Consider the following 22,430-nt stretch of genomic DNA (forward strand, 5'->3'; position numbering starts at 1 on the left):
AAGAACTTGTTCAAGACCCTTTATAAGCGAGAAAATAATGCACGATAAATAGTCTTGTTTGAGTTTTCATTGTATGTATAATATTGGGGCAGGCCCTTGGAGTTGATAAAGTACTTGGCAAATATAACTTGCCAGAGTTTTTTTGGGTGAGCTGGGTATCCGTGGAAGCTCCAGTATACATAATTAAAATATCAGTGAGCTCTTATACACACACACACACACACATATATGCATATATGTATATATGTGTACATATGTATACATATATACACACATATCTAGATAGATAGATAGAGATAGAGAAATAGAGAGATAGAGAGAAATAGTTAGATAAGAGTTCATTGATATTCCTAATTCTTTCCAGGGAAGAGAGACTGAGTTACAGTTGTTTAAGAACACAGCACAAACTCCAGACATCAATAATATATGATACTCTATCAACAACCCAAGATGATTTCTGGTTCTATGTAGAAACAAGACTGGATATATGTGTGGGGTTTTTGGTACTTAAAACAAGTGAACCCAAAGCCAATAACATTGGTTACACTGAGGCCATGCTGTTTTAGAAGAATGTTTTTCTGGCTTTATTTCACAGTGAATGATATTGTTTCTATGGAGAACAACCAGTGTTTGCAACATAGATTGAGTTAATTTGCATATCAGCTGGGCATTTAACCCCTGAAAATTGTTCTATGCGATCAGCTCATGGAGTTCCATGCTTAGCAATCCAAAAGTATCATTCAGGCATGTAAATCTTTCTAGCATGTTAATAACATCCATGCTATCTGTTTTATGCTGATTCTTAATATGCTCTAAAACTTTGATTTCCTTGGCTGCTTGTTGATGAAAGTTCTTTTCATTGTAAATCATCTTCTGGGTGACATAATGTTGATTGTGGTAATAAACTTGAACTATTTGCCCACAACTGACTTTGTAAATGGTTTTCATTTCTTCAAATCTGTAAGACAAGTGGTCTCAAGGTACATGAATGAAGCCCTCCTCAGCATCATTATACCCCCCACTGTTGGGGCCGCCAATGATACCATGCCTTTTCTTGTATTTGAACACACAAAATAAACTTCAGGATAATTGATGATTTCCAGCTTTTCATAAGGAGTCACTGGAAGCTTAATTATTTTAGGGCTTGTTCAGGAGTCTGAAGTACCATTTTAAACTCTGGATAAACTACTAGATTTGACATTATTCAAATTATTTGAACGTTTACCCTGAGAAATGCTGGGAGGACTTTTTTCCAAAGTATTTACTTCTATGGAATGAAGAGGATTTTCTCTTCTGTTGTCTACAGCTATTTTTCATTAATGTTACCTCCACTTGGGAATGGTTGAGTGTGGTTTGTTGCTAGCTTTTCAGAAGTAATATATAATTTTCTTGATAGAACTGGTTCAGAAAGGTTTCAGGTTATATTTGAGTCAAGTGGACATTTAGTTTCATTGAACATCATGAAGATATCACAAACGTCATCCCCCCAGTATTTTTAGTTTGTGGGCCCATAGCCTTGCACAGGCTTGTACCAGTAATCATGAGACCCAGGACTCCTCCATAGCAGGGGTACAAGGTGTCCTGGAAATGACTTAGACTGCCAGCACCTGACAAACTGCTGTAAGGGACCTGGTCCAGCCCTACCCACCACTGCTTCCCTGGTAACCTTGGTTATGTAGCAACTTCTATCAGTGCCCATATTTATCTCTAACTCTATCTCTTTCTCTACCTCTGTCTGTCTCTCTGTATGTATGTATATATATATATATATATATATATATATATATATATACACACACATTATATAAATATAATATATATATACACATACATACATACCCACACACATATATGAATGACCTTGAATATAGTTGTCTGAAATTTCTGTGATTTTATCTGTAGAGGTGATAGAGACTCCCATTCTTACCTAATGTTGAAGGGATTTATTAAAAATTGAACATTAATATGACTTTATTTTTTCTGGGTTTGGCATTGAAAAATCTTGCATTGCTTAATTTCCAAAGGATGTTTGAAAATATGGTTGCCAGCTATGGCATAAAGATTATTTAGTATTGCTCAAAGGAATTGATAGTCTTTTTTATTTATTTTTTATTTTTCATGTTCTACAATCACTACCATAAAACTTATATTTTTTCCTCCTTACCTACCCCCCCCACCACCCTTCCTCTCCAAGAGGGCATATAATTCTATATAGGATCTACACATACTTTCCTGCTGAATGCATTTTCACTATAGTCATGCTGTGTAGATGAACTAAAATAAATGGAAGAAATCATATGACAAATCAAAACATAATACACCCACACAAAAATGAGCTGCTACATTCTGCGAATGAATTCCATATTTCTTTCTCTGAGCGTGGAGGTCCTTTTGCCCTAGAAGACCACTGGGAATTTTTCTTTTAAGTTCTTGCTTTATTACAAAGTTCCAAGTCTATCAGAAAAAACTTTCTCACACTGTGGTCATCATTGTGCACAAAGTTCTCCTGCTTCTGCTCCTTTTGCTCAGCATCACATCATATAAGTCCTTCCAGGCCTCTCTGAAGTCTTCCTGTTCATCATTTCTTATGGCACAATAGTACTCCATTACATTCATATAGCATAATTTATTTATCCGCTCCCCAATTTATGGGCATCCCCTTGATTTCCAGTTTTTGGCAACTACAAAGAGAGCTTCTGTAAATATTTTTGTACATGTGGGACCATTTCCCATTTTTACGATCTCTTGGGGATAAGGAATTGATAGTCTTAAGATCATAGATTTAAAGACAAAAGGGAGCCTAGAGGCCATCTAGTCTAATTTTGTCACTTTACGTATAACCAAATTCAGGCCTAGAAAACTGAAGTGATTTGCCAAGTAGTCAATTGAAATCTGAATGGAGGTCCTATCAGTCTGTAGGTCTACAGGCCTCTTTCCATTATATCATGTTGCTTCCATATATATTCATATACATACATACATATATACACACATACATACATACATATATACATATACATACATACATACATACATACATATATATATACATATATGTATATATGTATATATATATATATACATACACACACACACACACACCAGTGCTACTTTAGGACTAACTATTATGTTTGCTACTGAAGGGTGTGAATTGTTTAAAGGTTATTAAAACAAGTGAGATTCCACTCTTTTCACATCCATGTTCAGAATAGGAGATGGGTAAATGTTTGTTCTTGTTATGATTGTTTTAAAAATTGAATTCATATAACTCCTGTAGTCATCCACTAAATTCTTCCTCTTGTGCCTCATCAGGCATGAAGTTTATCTGTGTTACTGAATACTGTGTGACTCTATATAAGATTTGGAAGATTCTACCAGTCCAGAAAGACAGCATATTTAAAACTCAGACAGACTATATGCCTACTGTTCAAGGAGTAGTTTAACTAATTCGAATTCTTAGAGGTTCGTCACCAGGTTGACCACAGGATTTGGGCTCTTTTAGCACAGAAACTTTTAAAGGGTATCTAGCAAAGTATAGGGAATCCGTGACCTCTGTTAGTGGAAAGAGTATCCACAGTGATGAAATATCAGATATATGAAATACTGAACTAACAATAAAGCGTATTGAAATATTTCCCACTCTCTCTCCAAGATATATTTTGGAATTTCAGTCACTCAAAGCCAAAAAAAGGTATGGGTGCTGGTAGAAGTTGCTTTGTGGCCAAGGTTATTCAGGAAGCAATGGTGGGTAGGACTGGGCCAGGAACCTAAAGTAGCCTGTCAACTGTGGGCAGCTTAAGCCAGAACTTTCCAGGCCACCTTGTACCCCTGCCATTTGTTGTTGGGTCCCCATGATGACTGGTACAGATCTGATTACATACTCCATATTCTGGAATTCTGGGTACCCTAAATTAATATACCATATGAATTAGAAGGAAGCTCTGCAATGCCACTAAATATGATATTTACAGCTTCATTTTGAATCCAGCTGAGCTTTAGATCATTAGTTTTCAGAAGTTTAAATTCAGAACATATGGTGTAATGCATTTTAACAGTCAAATGCTGCACATGGCTTGAGATGGAGGTTGGGAGGATGGCTTAGATAGAGGACTATTTAAAATTTTTACTGTTCAATCTATACAAGAGCAAAGGACCCCTGTTAAGATTTTCCATAATCATTTAGAGAACCTACCTAGCAAGGTAAATCCTTTGAGTGAAAACTGTTTTGTTTTTCCACTGAAAAATTCAATTAGACGTTAGCTATTATTGACAGATATCTACTCTTCTAGTATCCATATTTTCCTTTAAGGGAGTAGTAAAATCTGTTTTAATAACTCATCATTTTCTCTGTTACACATGTTATAAAGTACTGCTTCTATCTGTCCACACAGTCCATCAATGAATGGCATAACCATATTGGCAGGTAGATATGTATACCTGCCAATAGCAAGATTGCTCAGACCAACTCTGGGGAAAAACTTTGTTCAACAAGACCCTCTTATGTGTCATTCAGCAGGTAGCTCTTCTGTTCAAGTATTGAATTTTTCTTTTCCCTTAAGACCATCCAGTTCTTTTCTGGATCAACCCATTCCTTCTAATACATGAAAAAAAAAACACTTATCTGACTGTCAAAATATTAACTGCAAATAGATAAAGAAATAAGGGAATTGGTGGGGCAGTCCATATTTTAGATTAGAAAAAGGGAAGTGAGGTTTGAGGAGTACTATAACCAAAACTAGGATTTTTTTTATCTGGGTCAAGGACCCAACTATAAGGACAGAATAGTAATAGCACAGGTTTTTGAAGTGTCAGGACTTTACACTATAGGAGAGTGATAGAAATCCTAGGATAATGCTCTAGGCTTTTGCTAGTGGGAGGCTGGATAGGTCATGAGTTTGACAAGGAAAGAACTCAACATGTCATGTCATAGGTTTTTATTAACACTATTTTTTCATGCTAAATGGATGCTTCATTCTATTGTTTCTATGCTATTAAAGGACTAAAATATTAAGGGTCCTATAAATTCAATAATTTCCATCTTACCCTAGTTACAGTCCAGATGAGGGGAAATTGTGTTTAAAAGTTCAACAGGGGATGGAAAGGCTTAGAGTATATTCCTTGAGTAGCAGAAAATGAACAATAAGACTGAATAAGAAGGTAGAGAAATACATCATTTGAGATATGTGAGGGTCAAAATTGGAGTTCAAGCTCAATAAGGAAATGGAATGTTCAGCACAGTGTTGGATGTGCTAGGAGCAAGGTATGAAAACTTGACCCATATACCATACTGAAATATGTTTGAAATGCATTCTTTCCTCTTTTTTCCATTTGTAGGACCCCTTACTGTTTTTTTTTTATTATTTTTTAATGTTTAACAATCACTGCCATACAATTGAGATTTTATCCCCCCACACCTACCCCCCACTACCCCCCTCCCTCCCCACGACTGCATACAATTCTATATAGGTTCTACATATACTTTCCTATTGAGTATATTTTCACTATAGTCATGCTATGTAGTCAGACTAAAATAAATGAAAGAAATCATATAACAAATCAAAACATGATACACAAACACATACACATACACAAACATGATCTGCTACATTTTGCGAGTGACTTCCATATTTCTTTCTCTGAGTGTGGAAGGCATTTTGCCTTGAGAACCACCTTTGGGATTTTTTTTTTTATAAGAAGTTCTTGCGTTATTACAAAATTCCAAGTCTACCAGAAAAAACTCTCACACACTGTGGTCGTTGCTGTGCAACAAGTTCTGGTTCTGCTCCTTTCACTCAGCATCAGGTCATATAAATCCTTCCAGGCCTCTCTGAAGTCTTCTTGTTCATCATTTCTTATGGCACAATAGTACTGAATTATATTCATATACCATAATTTATTCAGCCATTCCCCAATTGATGGACATCCCCTTGACTTCCAGTTTTTGGCAACTACATAGAGTGCTGCTATAAATATTTTTGTACATGTGGGACCCTTTCCCATTTTTATGATCTCTTGGGGATATAGTCCTAGTAGCGATATTGCTGGGTCAAAGGGTATGCACATTTTTGTAGCCCTTTGGGCATAGTTCCAAATTGCTCTCCAGAATGGTTGGATGCGCTCGCAGCTCCACCAACAATGAATTAGTGTTCCAACTCTCCCACATCCTCTCCAGCATTTATCATTTTCTTGTTCTGTCATGTTTGCCAGTGTTATAGGTGTGATGTGCTACCTCAGAGTTGTTTTGATTTGCATCTCTCTAACCAATAGTGATTTAGAGCATTTTTTCATATGCTTATAGATATCTTTAGTTTCTTCCTCTGAAAATTGCCTGTTCATATCCTTTGACCATATATCAATTGAGGAATGACTTGTATGATTATACATTTGAGTCAGTTCTCTACATATTCTAGAAATGAGGCCTTTATCCCCGAGCTTAGCTGTAAAAATTCTTTCCCAATTTACTACATCCCTCCGGATTTTGGTTGCATTGGGTTTGGTTGTGCAAAAACTTCTCAGTTTAATGTAATCAAAGTTATCCATTTTGCATTTCATAATGCTTTCTATCTCTCCTTTGGTAAAGAATTCTTCCCTTCTCCATAGGTATGATAAATACACTATTCCTTGCTTCTCCAGTTTATTCATGGTATCAATCTTTATACCTAAATCATGTACCCATTTGGACTTTATTCCTTTGTACGGAGTCAGGTATGGGTCTATGGCTAATTTCCTCCACACTGTTATCCAGTTTTCCCAGCAATTTTTGTCAAACAATGAGTTCTTATCCCAGAAGCTGGGGTCCTTGGGTTTATCAAACAAAAGGTTGCTATATTCCTTGCCTACTATATCTTGAGTGCCAAGTCTATTCCACTTGTCTACCTCTCTGTTTCTTAGCCAATACCAAGTGGTTTTGATAATTGCTGCTTTATAGTAGAGTTTGAGGTCTGGTAGCGCTAGGCCACCTTCCCAAGCATTTCTTTTCATTAGTCCCTTTGATATTCTGGACCTTCTGTTTTTCCAAATGAATTTTGATATTATTTTATCCAGCTCTAGAAAATAACTGTCTGATAGTTTAATTGGTATGGCACTAAATAAATATATTAATTTAGGTAGAATTGTCATTTTTATTATATTAGCACGGCCTACCCATGAGCAACTAATGTTTTTCCACTTACTTAAATCTGACTTTATTTGTGCAAAAAGTGTCTTGTAATTGTGTTCATATAATCCCTGGGTTTGTTTTGGCAGGTAGACACCTAAGTATTTTATACTGTCTACCCTAGCTTTAAATGGGATTTCTCTTTCTATCTCTTGCTGTTGGACTTTGTTGCTAATATATAGGAACGCAGAAGATTTGTGTGGGTTTATTTTGTAACCTGAAACTTTGCCAAAGTTGTTTATTAATTCAAATAATTTTTTACTTGAATCTCTGGGATTCTCTAGGTAAATCATCATGTCATCTGCAAAGAGTGATAACTTAGTTTCTTCTTTGGCTACTCTTATTCCTTGAGTATCTTTATCTTGTCTAATTGCTACAGCTAACATTTCTAGTACCATATTGAATAATAGTGGTGATAATGGACATCCTTGTTTCACCCCTGATCTTTTTGGGAATGCATCTAGCTTATCCCCATTGCATATAATGCTTGCTGAAGGTTTTAGATAGATACTGCTTATTATTTTATGGAAAGTTCCCTTTATTCCTATGTTCTCCAGTGTTTTTAGTAGAAATGGGTGTTGTATTTTGTCAAAAGCTTTTTCTGCATCTATTGAGATAATCATGTGGTTTTTGTTAGCTTTGTTGTTGATGTGATCGATAATGCTAATAGTTTTCCTAATATTGAACCAGCCCTGTAATCCTGGTATGAATCCTACCTGATCATGATGTATTAATCTCGTGATAAGATGCTGTATTTGTTTTGCTAAAATCTTATTTAAAATTTTTGCATCTATATTCATTAGGGAAATTGGTCTATAATTTTCTTTCTCTGTTTTGTCTCTTCCTGGTTTGGGTATCAAAACCATATTTGTATCATAGAAAAAATCTGGGAGGACTCCTTCTTCCCCAATTTTCAAAAATAGTCTATATAGTATTTGAATTAACTGTTCTTTAAATGTTTGATAGAATTCACTTGTGAATCCATCTGGCCCTGGAGATTTTTTCCTAGGGAGTTCATTGATGGCTTGTTCAATTTCTTTTTCTGAGATGGGGTTGTTTAAGTATTCAACTTCCTCTTCTGTTAATCTGGGCAATTTGTATTTTTTAAAATATTCATACATCTCGTTTAGATTATTGAATTTGTGGGCATAAAGTTGGGCAAAGTAGTTTCTAATTATTGTTTTAATTTCCTCCTCATTGAAGGTGAGATCACCCCTTTCATTTTTAATATTCGTAATTTGATTTTCTTCTTTCTTTTTTTAAATCAGATTGACCAAAGGTTTATCAATTTTATTAGTTTTTTCATAAAACCAAATATTGTTTTTATTTATTAATTCAATAGTTTTCTTAATTTCAATTTTATTAATCTCTCCTTTGGTTTTCAGTATTTCTAATTTGGTATTTACTTGGGGATTTTCCATTTGTTCTTTTTCTAGCTTTTTCAACTGCAAGCCCAATTCATTGATCTCCTCTTTCTCTATTTTATTTATGTAAGCATTCAAAGATATAAAACTTCCCCTAATAACTGCTTTTGCAGTATCCCATATGATTTAGTATGTTGTCTCACTATTGTCATTCTCTTGAATGAAATTGTTGATTGTTTCTATGATTTCTTCTTTAACCCAACCCTTCTTTAGAATTAGATTATTTAGTTTCCAATTGATTTTTGGTTTCTCTTTCCATGGCCTTTTATTACATGTTATTTTTAATGCATTATGATCTGAAAAGGATGCATTGATTATCTCTACCTTTCTGCACTGGATTGTGAGATTTTTATGTCCTAGTACATGGTCAATTTTTGTAAATGTTCCATGTACCGCTGAGAAAAAGGTATATTCCTTTCTATTCCCGTTTAATTTTCTCCAAAGATCTATCATATCTACCTTATCCAGAGTTTTATTTACCTCCTTAACCTCTTTCTTGTTTATTTTGAGGTTAGATTTATCGAGTTCAGAGAGGGGGAGGTTGAGGTCCCTTACCCCCTTACTGTTTTTAATAACCAGCTTAGTCACTTCTACTACCCCCAACTGCAAATAACATACAATTGCCTGGTATTTGTTTTGTATTATTTTTAGGTACTCTTGAATGAATGAATAGCATGAAAAAACAGCCTTTATTAAGCTCTTACTATGTACTAAGCACTGTACTAAGTACTGATAAAAATAGATAAGTAAGACAGTACCTAATCTTTTGGAGCTCCCATTCAAATAAAGAGACACAATACACATAAGAAATTTTAATTTCAAGTCAGATGGAAAGGCCCGGTGGTCCTTCAGTGCATTTCTGTAACCAAATACATGGCAGTTCTGGTTTTAAAGCATTTGATAGTGTCAAAGATCATAGTGATGACAGCTTTCATTTTTGAGTCTTCTGTAGGTGTGACTTCTAAAGATATGGGGAAACACCTAAAAAGAGTTATCAGATTTCATCATTATTTCCGTCTACCATGGCTTTAGGGGTTAAATTAGAATCAGTGGCCGTGGTTTGAGAGGGTGCTGTTGTTCCCAGGATCTTTAGTCTTATTTGCCCATCAGGAGTAGTTGGATCGTGGTTGGTTTTGGTGGTATCAAGGAGAGTAGTCCCATTACCCACAATGGTTCCCACTCTTAGTAATCACTGCAGGGACTGAGCTGGAACCAGGACCTCTGGTCTGAAGGTCATTGATATTCTCGTTTCTCTTAGGCTTGATTGTTCTAGGACTCATTACATGCTATATCTCTTAGTTGTTTTTATTTTTTTTTTGTTTTGTTTTTTTTGTCGTTTTTTTTTTTTTGCTGCTTCAGTAAGGTGAGCTTATCTGTCTCAATGCTGCAAGTTGATTGAGACTTGGTGGGAATATCTGACCCTTTGTTCACAAAGGTTATTCCTATTATGGTGACTATGTCCCCTGGTAGAATATATAAATGTTTTTGAGGGAAGAGGATGTTTCATTTGTCTCGTTTTAAATCCTAGTGCCTAGAATGTAGTAGGCAGTTAATAAATACTTACTGATTGATTGAAATAACAAGGAAAGCTTTGAGTAGAGATCCCTTTGATGTAGTTTATATTTTTAAGCAACCCAAAGTCTAATAATAAAAATATGTTCTTACTCTGAATGTTATTCCCCAAGGGGATTTTTCTGTTCTTTCCATATCAGCCTAGTTTCTCTGTTTTCCTATTTTTATCATGTCTTCTCTTCCCCATTTAGCCTCATCCTCTACATTACCACTAAGCCATAGAAAATAATGACAGTTGGGAGGTACATCAGAACATCCTAGGTAAAGCCTTTCTCCATCTATTTTTTTGAGCTTCATATAGTTATTAGGCATGATGTAGATAATCTGCTCTGGAAACAGCAAATCTGAATGGACTAAGATATTATGGCAATGCCTCGTGGATCTACTGCAAAGTAACAATGGCATCAGCTAAGATTCAGTACAAACGTTAGCCTATTTCTTCTTCACTATGGCAGGCAATGATGAACCCTATACTTCAGTCAGATTGTTTTTCTGAGACATGTTTTTCTGGTTCTATGGTGAGAGCTGATTGAATATGAGCTACAAGTAAGTGGGAAGCCAGGACATATTAGTTTTCCACTTATATCAGCCCTTTAACATACACAGTTTCCTATTGTTTGCTGATGATTTCATTTATGTAAATTATGATTTTTCAGTGCTTGTTTCATTTGTGCAAATTATGGTTTTCCATGAGATTGAAAGATATATATCATATACTTATTTTGTATCCACTATAGTATTTAGTTGATCTTGACTCACAGCACTTGCTTATTAAAGTGCTTGGGGAAGTCATTTGACTATATAGAATAACACAGAGAAGAAAGTAAAATTTATTTTCTAGTTGCCAGCTAGCTATGGAGATTTAAGGGCATTCTGTTCCTTTTTACTTAGGCATTAAAATGATGCATCATTAAGGAGCTAAAATAATTCCTGAGAGGTGACCAAGATATGTAACACCAAACCTGCCATTTATCCATCTACCAAATCTGCTTCACCCTAAGGGAACAAAACCACAAGGATGGCTTTTTAATTTGAAAGGGTGCTTTACAAAGCACATGGGAACCCAGATAACAAAAAGGAAAGATGAGTTGCTGACACTTTTAACAGTAAGTAGATTCTTTGATGGCTTAGATGACAGTAATTTATCAGCAGTTTAATATTCTGACATGGAAACTGAAAGATAAGCTATCGTTGATGGTGAAAGTCAGAGAACCAAGTAGGATGAAAACAGAACTTTTCATGATTTATATACTGTTATGTAGGTAGAACAAACACACATTCTTCCAAAGTTCTTGATCTTATAACAGTATTTATTGAAATGGAATATCTGTTTAGTGTTTGCTTATTATTGTTTTTCTATATTTTAAGAACACAGATGAAATTATTCATTCATATATTCAGTATGTTATAGATTTATAAAATTGTAAATTGGACTTATACTCTATTCATATAGGGATCTAGAACAAGAGGAAAGGATTCTGGCCTGCGTTAGCACATGAGCAATGCTGACATATTCTGTGTGGATCTTAAATACCTTGTCTCTAAAACTTAGGAGTTTGGACTAGATAATGACTAAGGTCCCTTAGAGGTATAAGTCTGTGTTATGGTGATTGAGATTTTCAAATTACTGTTATAAAAATAAGGGTAGAACATTTGGACAAAAAATATTATCCTCCTCCTAGTCCTCTTCCTCCTCCTCCTATCACCATACTCATCATCATAGCTAGGATTTATATGGTGCAGAGTTGGGGCAAACAATAAACAAATAACTCAGGAGTAAAGATGGTAGAGCAGAAGAAGCAATCAGTCAATCTCAACATTCTCTTGTAAACAACTTTAAAATAATGCTTCAAATAGAATTCTGGAATGGCAGAGGTAAGAAAAGGTCAAGAAATTCTTCCAGACCAAGACAACTTGGGAGATTCCAGAGGAAGAGAGGTATTATGGTGACAGAGTAGGAGGGAACCCACATGACTATGATACCAGTGAACAGACTAGGAGGTAGTAACAAAAATAGCAGTATTTTTGTGACTCCTAGATCCAGAGATGGTAATGAGACATTACAGTTTGTTAGAAAAAAATATAGAAGAACCTTATACTAGCACTGGATGCAGTACTGCAAAGAGTTAGACAGCTTCCTTGACTATAACCACTTCTGGGTCACAGTTCAATGACAGAAAGGGGCACTTTCTGTCCAGAGAGAGAATTGATCATGAAGAGCAGTATTGTTTTCATTCCTAATGGAGCAGGGGCTCTGAGGAGCTGTATTGATTGTCATCTAAAGAGATCAGGGACTCTTCTTAGGTAAAGAGTAGAGCACAGACCAGGGGAGCACTGACTACATCTTTCCTCAGATCACAATAACTTGAAAGCACCTAAACTTCCTAATCCCTAGAGCTAGTTCTCATAACAACATTGTAAAAAAGATGTATGTATGTATGCATGTATATATACATGCATATATATATACATATATACAGCATATGAAAAATGAGACAAAAATAACAGAAAGAATCTGACTATGAAAAGCTACTATGTGACAGGGAAGATCAAAATTGAAACTCAGAAGACAATGATGTAAAAACAGATACAAGCAAAACTGCAAAGGAAAAAATGTTAAATGAATACAAGCCCAGCAAGAACTCCTGGAAGACCTAAAAAATTATTTTCAAATACAAATAAAAGTGGTAGAATCAAAATTGGTTAAAGAAAGGAGGTCAAAGAAACAAGGTATGAAAAAAAGCAATTAACAACTTGGTAAAGAGGCACAAAAATTCTGAAGAAAATAATACCTTAAAAAGAGAATTGGTCAAATGGAAAAAAAAAAAAAAAGATGTGCAAAACTTCACAGAAGAAAATAATTCCTTGAAAGTTGGAATTGAGCAAGTGGAAGGTAATCACTTCATGAAACATCAAGCAACAATATAACAAAGTCATTTTTTAAATAGAAGAAAATGTGAAATATCTCCTTGGGGGAAAAAAAAAAACAGAAGTGCAAAAGATATGAAGGAAAGATAATGTTAGAATTTTTGCACTGCCTGAAACCCATGATCAAAGAAAGAGTCTAATAAAATATTTCAATAAATTATTAATGAAAACTACCCTGATATCCTAGAGCCAGAGCATCAAATAGAAATCTAATCTGCTGATAACCTTCTGCAAGAGATCTCAACACTTTTTTTTTCCTTTAAATGAAGCATGGTTTGCTATCTATTGCAGGTAATGTTGAAAGAACTAAAGACATGAGATACTATGTTTTCAATAGATCTGATGTTGGAAACATCAGGAGAAGGTTGGAGGCTAGAGTCTTTCAGGGATTGTTAGCTATGTCTACAGTTTGACATACTTAGTAAATCTCCCAAATGAGAATTGGTAGTTTGATCCAGTTTCTGGTACTTGACCTTTTATTAAGGAATGTCAAAAGGAAAGGAAAGAGAGTTAACATTTCTACTACCTGAAATTAATAAATTATTTTGTATTTAGAACATCTCTCTCTCTCTCTCTCTCTCTCTCTCTCTCTCTCTCTCTCTCTCTCTCTCTCTCTCTCTCTCTCTCTCTCCCCTCTCTCTTTCTCATCCTTCCCCCTTCTTCCATTGTTCATAGAAGTTTTCATGTTGTCTTACCCAATAGACTCCGAGTTTCTTGAGGGAAGGTACTGATTTAAATTTTTGGTATCCCACTGCTTGAACAGTTTTTGGCATATGATAGGTGCTTAATAAATGTTTATTTATTGATTGAGTATATGTGAGTACATATATGTCTCTCTGTGTGTACTTATATAAGTGTATATATGATATATATATATATATATATATATATTTGTTGTTTCTACTGTTTTGGTATTATTCAGTCAAGTTCTACTCTTTAGAACCCCATTTGGAGTTTTCTTGGCAAAAATACTGGGGCTAAACAGGGTTAAATAATTTGCCAGGGTCACATACCTAAGTGTCTGAAGTCATATTTTGAATTCTTAAAGTGTTATTATGAATATTAAATTCCATTGGATCCAAAATGACTGAAAACGTTTTGAGGCCCAGATAAAAGACTGAGTCAGAAGTCCCAAGAATATTTCACTTGGGTACAGAGAGGTTCATCAATATTCCTTCATTTTATTCCCCTTTGTTCCCAAACCCTTCCTAGTCTATCTGTTGCTAAATGTATGCTATCTGTGACATTTATTTTCCTGATTCCATGCTTAGGTTGCACCCGTCTTTGCTTCCCATATGGAAAGCAATTGCTTTTCTACTTTACTTTAAAGAACCCAAGCTGCTTTTTTAATATCCAATCAAGTGATACCTTTTAAACAAGATCTTTTAGGATCCTCATAAATCTTAGGGTTTGCTCCCTCTTGTATGTCTTTGTACAGAGACAGTATGCATAATAGATGGAAAAATCACCTTGAAGACAAGAAGACCTGAATTAAACTCTTGTCTTTGATAACATACTAGTTATATGACCCAGGCAAATCACTTGTCAATGCAGAGGAAACTTTTCAAGACTATCAACTTGAGGGGACAAGGGTAGGAGATGGTCATCATGGTAGGCACTGAGGGAATTGGAAAGTGAGTACACTGACCAATATTCACTTTTCAGTTGATGATTTTTTTTCTTAATTTGATGACAATTTTGTTTGTGTTTTTAAGGGCATTACCTTCCCTTATTTCTATTTTATTATGTTGAGTTTTTCAGTCAATTTTTATTGCATGTCAGTTTCACTTTAAATTGGCTACTTGTTTATAACTTCCTGATTATCTTAATCTCATCAGTAATATGTCATCATCATTTCTAAAGATGGGATAACTTTGGAGAAATTATATATGTCTACTCTTTAAATTCTGTTATTTAGAGGAGGGGAATGTGAGAAAGAAAATATTTGAGAAAGTCCTGTGAACTAAGAGGCCAAGCCTTGATGATGCTGTTCTGGGGAGACAAATTGGTAGACTGAGAAGGATTACATTCTCCCAGTATCTGACATTTACTTGCCTCATGTTTCTCTATGGGGTAAACTGGTCTCAGGTGGTTGCCAGTGACATAATACTGAAAGGAAGAACAGTGGCAATCAGGACTACTTATCTGTAGAGTATCCAAAGCCCATGGAGCATGTTAAGGACACCTACTTCCAGTGTTAAAAGTATTTGTTTAAATAGTGGAGAAGAAAATTCTACTGAACATTTCCTAGAACTCTTGGACTTAGAGTGGCCTACATAGTGTCTGGAAATTGCTCGAGTTTGGGAGAAACTTTGAAAGCATAAATGAACAGTCAATGAAGTATTATGTATTATTAATTGCTTTCATTGGTTTTATGTCAAGAATAAAGTATTGCATATAGCTAGGCACATTTTATCCCTTATTATTGTGGCAATGTCTATGGTCAGGGGTTGATTTAAAATACAGCAAATATCCCCAAGATACAAAGTTGACACAGATGTCCAGAGAGACAGATGAATTTAAGGAACAGAGAGTCAGCCTCTTTGTGGGAATTACAGAGATCTAGGGCATTTCTCTAATGCTTTTGCTCAATGGTAAAGTTTCATATAAACCAAGATGATCATTGGACTGATCCAGCACCTGATCCTGCCTGCTGAATAGTTTAAGATTAGGAGCTAACACAGCCATGGGGTTGTTGGATTGAATTCAATTTAAAAATCCCTTACATCGTCATATGTCCCTTTCTTCCATTTCTGGCTCATCTTACTTTGGGAATAGTAGGAGTTTATACTTTGACCACCTCTGTTATACCCCAATGCTCAAATTACATCCCCTCTCACAGTTTTTTATTTTGTTAAGTCATAGATTATTTTGTAAATCATTGTGACTTGTACAGTTATATATTGTTTATGTGATTTTAAAAATCACAGATTCTTGAAACATTAAAGTAAAAGTCTGTACATTCAGGGATGGTACTCTACACTGAACTATATAATCAATAAGTTAAAATTACTAGCTCTTGTTAAATTAACATTTTAAAGTTTACAAAGATTGCATGAGATGACATAAGTAATTAGGACAATTGGATTTAGAGTTCACTGCTCTATGATTGCTCTACTTTTGCTTGCTTCTCTGTCCATTTCTTTTCTGCTCAAGTCAGAGACCATCAGTATAAAGATAGTCATTTTCATAGGGTTGGCAATGGATCACTTCTTTCCTTCACATTATTATTGCTATTGTCATCACTGCTGTCCTTTAGCTTTCTGGACCTACGACTATATGTGACATTCAGAGATCAGTGATGATGAGTATAAAACAATAGAAAGACCCATGGATATAGAAGCAAAGGAACTAGAAAACATGTCAAAATTTTCCTAAGGAATAAGTTGGTGAATATCTTGGTGATAGCATTCTAGCACTGCATAGTGTTTCACTTTAAAAACAAAAAAAATATCAATTTAAAGAAATAAAATGTCACTGCTAAGAGCTAAAAAAAATCCAAATATTATTTAAATTATTAAGACATTTCCAGAGGATTTAAAAAATATTGCAGGGATACATTTCCTTCTCTTATATTTTGAAATTAATATCAAGTAAAAAAATATTTTACCTGAGCCATCTCTGTACAACTTCCTTCTTCTTCTTCTTCTTCTTCTTCTACTTCTTCTTCTTCTTCTTCTTCTTCTTCTTCTTCCTCTTCTTCTTCTTCTTCTCCTCATCCTCCTCCTCTCTCTCCCTCTTCCCTTCAGCTTTGAAATAGGAACTACTTAACCAATAGAGACTAGTTTAAAAGGCATGAATTTCTTTCCTTTGTCATTAAATATGAATGATTAAGTGATAAGAACAGACTGATGGATGATTTATTATTTGTTGTTATTTGATTAGAGAACTTATCCAAGTCACAAATTCCTTATCTTCATGCCCATTTTCCTTTCCATGCAAGGCTATCTTCCTTCTTCAAATATTTGGGGAGAGACTGTCCATTTAACTCAGACTTCCAGAACTACCCTTGTCTTTGTAAAAATTAAATTAATAATGCATACACTCCAAACCTGAAATATGAAGGTAAAGAAAATCAGCAATATAATTAAGACTACTCAATCACTTGCAAGTCTCTGAAGTAGGTTTGCTGAAGTTTTTGTTTGTTTTTGTATTAATTTTGTTTTCTCCTAGTTGGAGGAGAGTGCGAGGTAGTACTTGAGTTGCTATGACCCATTTAAAAGAAAAACAAAAACCGAAACAAGCAAAAGTCCTTGCCCTCAAGTAACTTACAATCTAAAAGAGACACAATTTAGGTGTACATAAAAGTGGCATATGACAAGATCAAAGTAAAGGGCCAAGTAAAGTAGGAGAGAAATGTGAAAAGAGGAAAGAGTCAGAAAAGGCCTCTTATAAAAGGTGACCCTTGATTGTGGGAGTCTAGAAGGAAGAAAAAAGATTTCAATGAAATGGATAGATTGCATTCCATTCATGAGAAATGTAGTGAGGTGTTCAAAGGTTTTCACTTCATCATCTTTTTGGGGGATGAAACAGAAATCTCTATGTTTGACTTTTAAAGCCCTTTACCATGTGCATCCTGCCTTTTTTCTGAGTTTATTGTTTACCACTTTCCTTCATGAACTCTAAGATTCGTCGCAGCTAATAAATTGCATCGACTATAATATTATACGTTTACAGTTAGAAGGAACGTTTAGCTAGGTGGTGCATTGAATAGAGAGCACTAGCCCTGGATTGAGGAGGACCTGAGTTCAAGTCTGACCTCACAGATGTAATACTTACTGGCTATGTGGCTGGAGTCAAGTCACTTAACTCCAATGGCCTCACCTCCCCCTTCCAAAAATGAAAAAAAGTTAGAAAAAATAGAATTAGAGGGCACCTTAGATATTATGTGATATAACCCTTTTATTTTATAGGTGACACAAATAAGGTGATCAGACGTTAAGTGACCTACTCAGTGTCATACAACTAGCATTTTAAGCAGCACTTTAACCTAGGTCATCTTGACTTTTTAAGTTCTTTGTCTTGTATATGACACCTGCATGTGCTTCCTTCCCATCCCTGAAGGCTCTTTTCCCATGCCTGCTATTGATTGCCTTCACGGCTCTTACTCATAGGATTTGTAGCTTGGTTCAAAGCTTCATTCAAGTGCCATCTCTAACATGAAACTTAGGTGGACTTCTCCAGTTACTTGTGCCCTTGCTTGGGACATAAAAATTAAAAATTCCTTTGTAATGGCTTTTTATTCACTTTGCATTTGCTTTTCTATATGAGTTGACTTTAACCCCTTTCCTCTCTACCATATTGTTTAATTTTTCATTCCTTTTATTTTTTAATTAACAATTTATTTTTTCTTCTCCCTTAAAAGAGAGAAAAGAAAACACTTGTTAATTTTTATTACAAATAAAATGAATATAGAACAAATAATTCTATATATTTGTAACAAATTATAAAATTGTATACATTTCCAATAAATGTGTATAGCTAAACAAAACAAATTCCTGCTTTGATTATGTCTGAAAATATTTGTCTTATTTTACATCTTGTGTCCATCACTATTTTGTTAAGAAATGGGTAGCATGCTTCATCCCTGGTCCTCTGGTAATGTGTTTGGTCAATGCATCTATCTGCTTTCTCATGCCTTTGAAAGAAGTTATTTTTCCAGTATTGTTCTGGCATAAATTGTTCTCCCATTTCTTCAGCATCATTTTACACAAATTTGCTTCTTTGTTTCTTACATAGTAATGTATGGATGTATGGAGTGTTCGTGAGGACTAGTGTGTGTGAAGTCTTGCCGGACCTTTTACAGGTGTTCATCTTCCTTTGGCAGTGATGTTAATGGTCCTCTTCAAAAATGAAGGACAAACAGCAACAAAACCACAAAAGATAACACAGTAATAATATTCTATTCCATTTGTATTCCACACATTTATTCCCATTCTTTAACTGACAGTTACTTAAATAGTTTCTATTTCTTTCCCAATACTAAAAGAAGTACTATAAATAATTTTGTGCATCTTAGTCTGTCTTCCTCTTTCTTTTATCTCACAGGAGGTTTAGTGCTCATAGGAGTGTGACTAGTTCAAAGGCTATGTACAGTTTTCAGACATTTAGGTCACTTTCTGTTTGCTTTCTTGAATGACTGGAAAAAGGGCTCCCAATCTTAGTTGGCCTATCGCCCACTTTCCCTAAAAGAAAAGTCACTTAGCATTTCCACTGGAAATAGACTTTCTTTAACCCTTTAAATTTTTTTGAAATTTATATAATTTCAAAAATATATATTTTAAATGATATGTCTTAAATTTAATGATTCATTGGAAATTTTGTTTTTTTCCTGCAATCAAATTTTTTATTATGCAATATTTCATCATATAAGCATATATTATTGTATTGTAGAAAGTCATTACATGTGCATATTTCTGCTGATGCATGCTGGGCTTCCCAACAATACACAACACAACACTTTCACCTGCCAACAGTTGCTTGGTAAGTACTGTTGGCAGTTTTGACCACTGATGGGTTATAACTTATAATTTGTGCACTTTTTTGGAAAATGATGTAATCACTATGACTTCAAACTCTGTCATATGCCAGATGGAACCTGTATGAACGTTTTTTTTTTTTCCAAAACTTTCTTCTCTTCTTTCCTTATGTTTCCACCTCTCCCTAATTCTTATTCACTACACTCCCAGTTGCACCCTAGGCTCATACCCACTAATTGCTCCAGCATCCACCAAGGGGATAGTATTAATCACTTTGGGAATCTATGCTGGAACGGTTCACAGCTCAATCAGTAGTTCTTGAATATTAGTAAACTTAGTATTTTCCTATGATCATCAAGGATTTACCAACAGTTTTTGGTCAGGGCAATAATATGCTCAGAGGCTGACTGTTCAGGATAAAAAGACTGGGAGAAAATAGGTAGGTTTAGAATTTACCCTCCTAATTTAAGGAAAAAATATGCTACATTGTCTGTCACCATTCTCCTCTTCCCAAAGGGAAAAAATGAGAAAAAGAAAGTTTTAAAGTTTAATAGCCTCAGTTGCTCCTCCATTTCTGCTATATTTTGTCTGGGGAATGTCATATAAGGCACTTACTTCTCTTTCTGAATCTCAGAATTCACATTTGTGAAATGAAAGGTAGCTGCTGGAATTTAAATTTATGATCCTGTTCATTAGCAATTTCCCCCAAGAATCTTGAAAGCTGCATTTAATGAGTATGATCTGGGAGTGAGGTTGATTGTTCATGAGGATATTTTGTACTAGAGAGATCAAATTGAAAAAGCTGTAAGAAAATATACCAGGATCTCTCTTTTCCTCCAGTTGCACACTGACATCTGTAGTTTTCTAGCTCACCTGTATGAATTGTACGTTTTGAGACAGTGAAATTTGCTAAGATGGAGTGCTGGGAGATTTGAAATCAGGTAAGCCCTGAGTTCAAATCCCACTTCAAGCACTCATTAGTCATATGCCTATTGCCAAGTCAGTAAGCCTTTTTTGAAGCATATTTACCTTAACTGTAAAATGGAAATAATAACTGTAGTGATTGCCTCCAAGAGTTGTTGTGAGAATCATGAAATGAGGCATGCAAAGTGCTTCACATACCTTAATGTGCTTTTGCAGGATGAATCCTTCTTTTGTGACTCCTGTTTACTTTTGTACTTAAATGCAAATCATTTCTAAGATTTCCCCTTTTATATTTAAAGGTAAGAGTGAATGATAAAATGAAGCTTATGGTTTAAAAAAAGATTTTATATTTGAGATATGTTTACATCTATGTAGACATTAATTTAAAAATAATCCTTGGAGCTAGGAATATGATGTAAGGTAGGAAAACCAAAAATTGTGTGTGGAGCTAAGTAAATGCAAAAATATTTACAAAGCAATTTCAGAGTGAAAGAAGTCAGGACAATGGGATTCATAGATTATAGAAGGCATGAGCCAGAGAGATGATTCTACCCAACCACCTTATTTTATAGATAAATAAAATGAGATTTTAGTTAGGCTAAGTGATTTTCCCAATGTTATAGAGCTAGTAATCATCAGTGGGGAGACTTAAACCAAAGGTCTGTTGTTTCTAGGGCAAGTTCTCTTTCTCTTGTGTTATCCTTTCATCAATGGCATTGGACATGCGACTTTAAGGAAGAGAGAGATTAGAAGCAGAGAAGATGGAGAGGGAAATCATTCCAGAAATGGAGCCACCAAATCTCTACTCTAAGACATTTTATTTAGGATGTGGAAAATGTTCAACTATTGTCTACTCCCCCATGACTGTTGATTATGTGGTGTTTACAGAGTAATTTTGAAGCCCAAACAGGATCATTTTCTGGGATTGTGAAGAGAAAGAACCAAAAGAATTACTGAACTGACTTGTTCAAACATGCTAGGCTTCCTGTACAAAAATGACCCTGGACTTTCACAAAGGCAATTTAACCATCTGCCTCTAGAAGCTAAGAGACTTGGATAGGCCTTAAACATAAAAAAGAAGTACTCATAAAAGCACACAGAAAAGAAAAAGTAAGCTGTGTTTTCTTTTATGCATTATCCAATCTCATTTTAGGAGAAATACATGAGCTTATCTAAATGGGTTTAGGCTGAATGCTGCTACTAACTGGTAAAAAGAAGAGTTTTATTAAGTGATTGTCTTGTTCTGTAAAAGAAAATAGCCATTTCAAACCAATATTCTCCTGCTGAATTCTTTCCCCTGTCTTCTGAATGAAACAAGGCACTTTTTTATTGTAATTTTTTTTAGCTAAAAATCAATGATTCCAAATCCTTTATGAAGAATTTTGGCCATCACAAATAATCAGGTTATATGACAATAGCACAGTAAAGAATACGTCTAAGGAAGGGAATTATTTTTTCAACTAGATCTGGAGTCTCCAAATGGGTGAAAAGTTGCCTATGTACCAGAAGGGAAATCTGTCAAATGTATTTGAGTTGTTGGACATTATTAGGCAAAAATTGTCACTTTGTCTCTCTTTGAAGATGAGCTCCTTTTGCTATTTTCCACGAAGTAAAAAGCAAACAAGAATAGCATCCTTTCTCACTGGACACATTTTTAAAGAAGTTAATGCCACATATAGCTGCTATAAACTATTATTTCTGTGTTATTATTTGATTGTGTTAATTCACTTCAAATTTACAGTTGATTTACAACTTTGTTACAATATTCATAATTCTCCTTTTCAATCTTCTCAAGGAATGGAAATTAACAAATTAATGAAGGTACAATATAATCTGTTAATAGCTTTTCTAAAATGCTATTTTTAATAGAAATTGAGAAAGTACCTTATTTTTAAAATATATGCATATTCACAAAGATTAATTAAATATTGTACAATCTTCTAGTAC

At 34.8% G+C, this 22,430-nt stretch overlaps 1 pseudogene; it reads right to left on the bottom strand.

Moving 5' to 3' along the window:
- Positions 1-379: 379 nt before the first annotated feature.
- On the bottom strand, positions 380-1,483 carry LOC140512130 (dual specificity tyrosine-phosphorylation-regulated kinase 3-like; annotated as a pseudogene).
- Positions 1,484-22,430: the final 20,947 nt, after the last annotated feature.

Source organism: Notamacropus eugenii, chromosome 6, assembly GCF_028372415.1.
Source record: "Notamacropus eugenii isolate mMacEug1 chromosome 6, mMacEug1.pri_v2, whole genome shotgun sequence".
In the NCBI taxonomy this organism is placed as follows: Eukaryota; Metazoa; Chordata; class Mammalia; order Diprotodontia; family Macropodidae; genus Notamacropus; species Notamacropus eugenii.